Genomic DNA, 5,976 nt, shown 5'->3' with positions numbered 1-5,976 from the left:
GAAGGTGCACAGGGGTGGGGTGGGGGGGACCTTTTGCACAACAACTGCTTTCTTTAAATTAGTAGGTTTTTCGTTATGAAGTATGGATTGACGTTTTGTGTATATGATTTCTGTATAAAAAACAAAAAAAAATGTATCTTTTGACTTTTTTTAGACCACATGAGAAGCCTCAAATGAATGTGAGCTTGACGATCTAGCTGTGTGATTCATATTGTGACCTTTTTTTTATTTCACACCTTTAGACAATTCCCCTTCACTATATTGCATGAGGTCCTGTCATGTCCACAAGAACAGCCAGTCCAGCATCATGGCCACATCTCTACAGTGGGGTTGTAGGCACTGATCAGTGATCTATTTGCCTAGAGGGGGAAAAATAATGCTAAGAGATTGAGACCAAAGGGATCCGAATATCTGTAAGTAGACTAGTAAGGGGAGAAAGAGCCTTCAAGCCATTTCAGCCAGTTTTTGTATGGGGGTGCTACTAGTGGAACCTTGATGGATTGTATCAAGTGCATTTGGAAATTCCTTGCTGTAAAGCATTCCCATTAACCCTTTAAAGCCAGGAGTTGTGACTTTGCCCAGTAACGCTACAGTGGTACCTTTCAACCACCTGGCACCACAGGGTGAAGGAAAGGCTAGAAAAACCAGCTGTCCTGCCCTTAAGAATGGAGGGTGTTTTCCTGCAAGGGATGCTGTGCAATGAAGAATCAGGTTCATTCACAGAGGGGTCTAATCTCTCCGGCTCTCCATACAAGTCCTTTTACCACCTCTTTTTTTTAAATTGTGTTTTCTGTGTTTTATGGTAAAGGCTGCAAACACCAGAGGGTGAGTTTCCCCTCACCCATGGCCAACTATCTCTGGGACCCAGGCCAGTCACTACTGTATGATTTGGTGACTTTGGAATTTGTGAGGGATTGGGAATTTTCTCTCTTTTCTTAAGTCTGGGCCAACATTTGCCATGTTAAATGGGGATTCAGCCTCCCTGTGTGTCAAACACATTGCAGCACAATGCCTGATTTACAATGGTGCAAGCTCAGGGTCTTCATCTGTACGACTTGCCAAGGTTTGCCTTAAATCTAGGTCCCCCAGCAGCACATTGTGCAACCTGCAGAACCCAAACTTGGGACCCCGCTCCTTGTCCTGGTTCTTTCACAGTTAAGATAATCTTCTCCCCTTAGAAATGGCTATGTACCCAGGAGCAGCCAGGAGAGATTTGGCCTACTTGAGCTGGGACATTTCAGGCCACTGAGACAGCACAATAAGCCTGTCTGTCTTTCCTCTGCTCTCTCCTCCTATCCATTGCACTCTGATTTGATTCGCTGCTATGGCTGAGGTTCTCCTAATGTTCAGGGTAAATGCTGCGGTCATTGTGGATGGTATGGACAATTCTTAGGGCCATTAAGTGACATTTTAAATGACAGAACCCAGTTGCCCTGGAGAGGTTTAGTTTTTCGGCCCAGATGGTGTTAATTTTTTTTTTTTTCCTTTTTAACCCTATGTCATTTGTTTTGATGGTGGGCTTGCTTTGTTTGTTTGTTTGTTTGTTTTCCTTTTAAGTACTTTTCAAACCTATAGATATATATACTTGTGTCACTTTTGATTGTTTTCGTATGTTTGGAAAACTTGACAAATTGTACTTTTGAGGTTCTTTGCTTCAAATGTATTTCCCTTTTCCCACCTCCCCAAGGACTTGCATCTGAATAAGCTTTGGGACAGGGAGCTGATTTCAAAGTGTTTGTACATGCTCTTGCTTGTCAATCTTTCAGTTAGATGCAGAACTAGATGGAGCTACAAACATTGCTCACCTGTCTCCCTGCACATGGAGCGCGTGGGAGAGCATTTGTTTATGTAACTATCCATTCCGTGCTGAGAGGCTAATGCAGATAGCCTAAAGCACTTACAGTTCTGCCCATCTTTTGGAGTACCACAGATGTGAGAGCAACAAGGAGCTTGATAGGGTCCCCTCTGAGCACTAACAACTGCTATGTTGGTGGAGTTGATACTGCTCGGTAGTTCCCAACCACAGTTAATGCAGGATTAGGCCTTGCAGCATAGCCAGAACCAAATGATGCTTTAACTATAGTCTAGCCTTGGATTTTAGCAGGATAGCACTGTGTTTTAGGAACACAGTTAAAACATGGCTTGTTTCCATCTATTATGAGACTGAATTGTGTCAGGGTCTGCTGTGTTGTAACCAGGGTTTTAATGTGACAAGTGGGTGTGGAAGCCTGGAGGACAAAGGTGTGACCACCAACTCTGGGACACGTCTACAGGAAGCTGCTGTTTTTGCACAGTTTGATTATGTTCCATGCTTCCTGAGAAGCCAGTCACTGTATGGAGGTAATTGACCTCCAGAGGGATCAGTAACTCAATGGGAAAGTTAAGGAGGCTCCAGCTGAACACTGCTCCTAGTTCATAGCTTCCCACAGTGTGGCTTGTCCTTCCTGTTATGACTTGTCTGCTCCACCTACTTCTGAGTGCAGGGAGAGATGGAACACCTGCTTCAGCTTTGCCATCTACCACTTTCTTCCCACATGTGACCGAGATCTTGTACTGCAATCTGCATTGGCTTGGCACTTGTTCCACCAGGCCCAAGGAGATATGGTTTGTGGAGAATGGTGTTAACAGAATGGTGTTAACAGGCCCAGCTTGGACAGGGAACAGTCTCATCTGCTCTCTGCTCACTGACGCTCTTTAATGTACAACTTATCCTCTGATCATCCATCTGTACACACTCCTTTCCCCAACACCCTAGCTAGAATTGTTTTATCCTTGCTGCTATTGCCAGTGTTGCTGACACAGTCACTGGATACAAGCTCTTAGGATAGCTTTAAAAATAACTTAAGAAGATTGGAAGGCAGGATGAGGGCAGGGGCAGAGGCTGGTGTGGGGGAAGGCAGGATGGGGGCAGGAGATGAGTTAAATTTGTCTGATGCCTCCACATCTAACCTTTGATGAGAGGTCACTCCATCTTTGAGAAGTAAATGCCAAAACAAAAGCTGAGCCTTAACTCAGGAAAAGCCCTTCAGAGACAGACCCTATCACAATTGCTAAGATCCTCTTGGGTGTGGAGATGGCCCTGTGACTGAACTGTAAGCAAAATCTTTTCAAAGTCAGTCTGTGTTTGTGAGGACTAATAGATTCACACAGGTTAATCTGACAGGAGAGTTCTTGTCTATACAGTTTGTAAATGTCTGAGGAGTAGGGGAGGCAATATCCATAAGCTAGTCAGGATCTATACAAGACAGGTACTTGCACAAGAGAGAGAAGGGTTTTGTCTGAGCACAGGCCTGGGATCCAGGAACTCCTTTGTTCTAGTACTGTCTCTGTAGCCTTAGGCTAGTCATTGAGCTCTGTGTGCCTCAGTTTCCCCATCTGTAAAACAGTAGGTATAAGTATTTACTTGCCTGCTCCCTAGGGATACTGTGAGGCTTAATCCATGACAGTAAAGCACTTTTGGAGGTGAATAGGTGCTAAGTAATTATTATACATGGGCCCATCCTGGGACAGACTTGCCATCTCCAGCTATCTCCCATCAGAGCACACAACACGGTGCAATTCTGATTTTGTGACTGTCTCTGGGAACACCTGGCCCCTTCACAGAAGAGGGAGTTTGAATTCTCAGGACTGCCCCGAGTTTGCTGGCTAGCCTATGCAGATAAATCCTACTGGGCCTTCCTGCTCTACCAGGATAAAGTTTCCTCAGTGCAACCCTGAGGACATACACACCCCTTTGTTTAGCTGGAAATTTCAGTTAACCAGAGTGGCACTGTTCAGAGCCAAGTCAGAAAATTAAGACTATCAGTGCCAATTGAAATAAAGCTGGAGAGTGATTTCTGAGGCACTCAGAACTAAACGATGTGGCAGAGAGACTCCTCTCACAGTATCCTCCCAAGGCTGAGGCTTACCCCCTTCCTCTACACAACCCCAATTTTCACTGAATGTTAAACAGTAGGGCAAATATGAGTGCTTAAATCAGTGATTCTCAGCAAAGACAGCACTGACAAGGGACCCTCCACCTGGAGTTTAGGTAACCAGCACCCTGGCTAGAGGTCTCCCTTGTCAGAGACAATGGCATAGCCTTGAGCCTCCAAAGTGCTGAGTGCCCTCCATTCCCATTGCAGTCAATAGGAAAGACATTTTACAGTAGGTGTTCAGCCCTTAGCAAGTCTTGTAGGAGCAATAGCCTCTACGTATTGGCCCATCAAGATGTGTAGCCTTAACTAGCAACACCTAATAGCACAAGAATAGTTAATTTGTACAGGGCTAAGAAGACAGGTGCAGCACTGATCATCTGAGACCATGAACACTTAACACTACCAATAGTTCATCTTCCCCATTCACATTATAACTCTAACTATACCAGACCCTCTACTGGCCTAACTACTTCCATCCTGGGAACTGAGCACTCTGGTTCCTGTGCTGAAGCACACCCAGCCTTGAAGATTAGGGTATGTACATCCTAGCACTTGGTGGTGGTGCAGTGAACACACAGACAAAAGAGGGTTGTTTTTTAACTCCTGTTGCCTGGATTAGGCATCTTGTTGGGTCACTTGTTTGGGTCTCTTTCTAGGGAAGTGAGTGTAAGGAGGGTTGCTGACTGCACTTTTCTATATGAACCCCTTCCAATCCTGTTAGTGGAGCCTCACTTAAGGCAGTTCCAGAACTGATTGTGCTGTACTTTCCCCTCAGGAAGATAATTTCTGTGGGGGTGAGGCTGCAGCCACCAGGCTGTGGACACTGGATTAAGATTCCATTTCAAAGAAAATATGTGGCCTCTGGAATGATGCAAAGACTTAAAAGTAGTAGGAACCACTTGTCTCCAAGACAACCAAAGTGTATAAAACAAGAGGAATAACGATTTTATCAGTGACGGATGGAAAGCAAGATTGGGGGCTGGCTAGGAAGGCAGCACTTTTAAGTAAAGATGGAAAAATTCCTGCTGCACTCAAACACCTCTCTTACAGATTGAATTCTGACTCCAAATACCTGTCACTGAGAGAGACTGTCTGTCATTTTTCCTTGTAAAAAAAGAAAAATAAATGTTTTAAGTAAGGCTAACAATTAACCAAATATGTATTTCCTTGTTTAAAAAAGTTTCTGTTGTATTAAGCAACTTCTGCTTTCACTGTGTCCATTGATCAGCCTGATGTTGAGAGGTCTGGTTTGAACACTTGTACATGGTGAAACCAAGCTAATTAATTAATTAAATTAAAATGCATATCTGTTGCTTCCTTACAATTCTGATTGAATTAACTTTTCCGTTGTTTCCATAGGGATACCTGTTCTGTATTAAACCTAGTGCTTAACAATCTCTTGCTTCTTTGTCTGTGAATATGGTTTATTTGGATAAGTTACTGTTCCATTTGTTGTCATGTGTCTAATTAAACATGGAAGGAACTGCTGTGTGTTGATCCAGTTCAGTTACTTTTTGCTTTCATGACTCCAAAGGTATATGATGATTTTTTTTGTCACTGGGAGCGGGTGGGGGAAGAAGACTATTGTTATGAAGTGAGGTGGATGGGAAAATCAGGACTATATTCAGTTATACAGATTTCTTGGCAGAGTGTCACCAGGCATATCTGCAGTGGATATGCCCAGTATTCATGGGCATAACCATATTGAGTGGGGAAGCTGACTGTGGGAAGGACTCTCTTACACTGCTTTAGTGCCACTGTGGCTTTCTCCTTAAAGGACCCAATCCTGCAAGCTCCTGAGTACACTTGTCTCCCATTGAATTCAGTGGGAGTGCCAGGTTCTCAGCAGCCCTGGATAGGCAGGGTGAGAAGGAGGAATAGTATGAATCTGAACTGTCCCTAGGGAGCTGGAAATGTAGTAGTGCAGTGATTCAGTATGTACTGAGAGAGGCGCTCTACCGCTGTGATGTGGTTTGTGTAAAATTCCAAGTTGAGTAGATGCCATCAGAATCTAGATTTTATACTGTAAGAGCCCTGCCGCACTCATGTCCAATTCAAT

Source organism: Natator depressus, chromosome 16 (assembly GCF_965152275.1).
Source record: "Natator depressus isolate rNatDep1 chromosome 16, rNatDep2.hap1, whole genome shotgun sequence".
NCBI lineage: Eukaryota > Metazoa > Chordata > Testudines > Cheloniidae > Natator > Natator depressus.
This window is presented reverse-complemented; position numbering follows the sequence as displayed.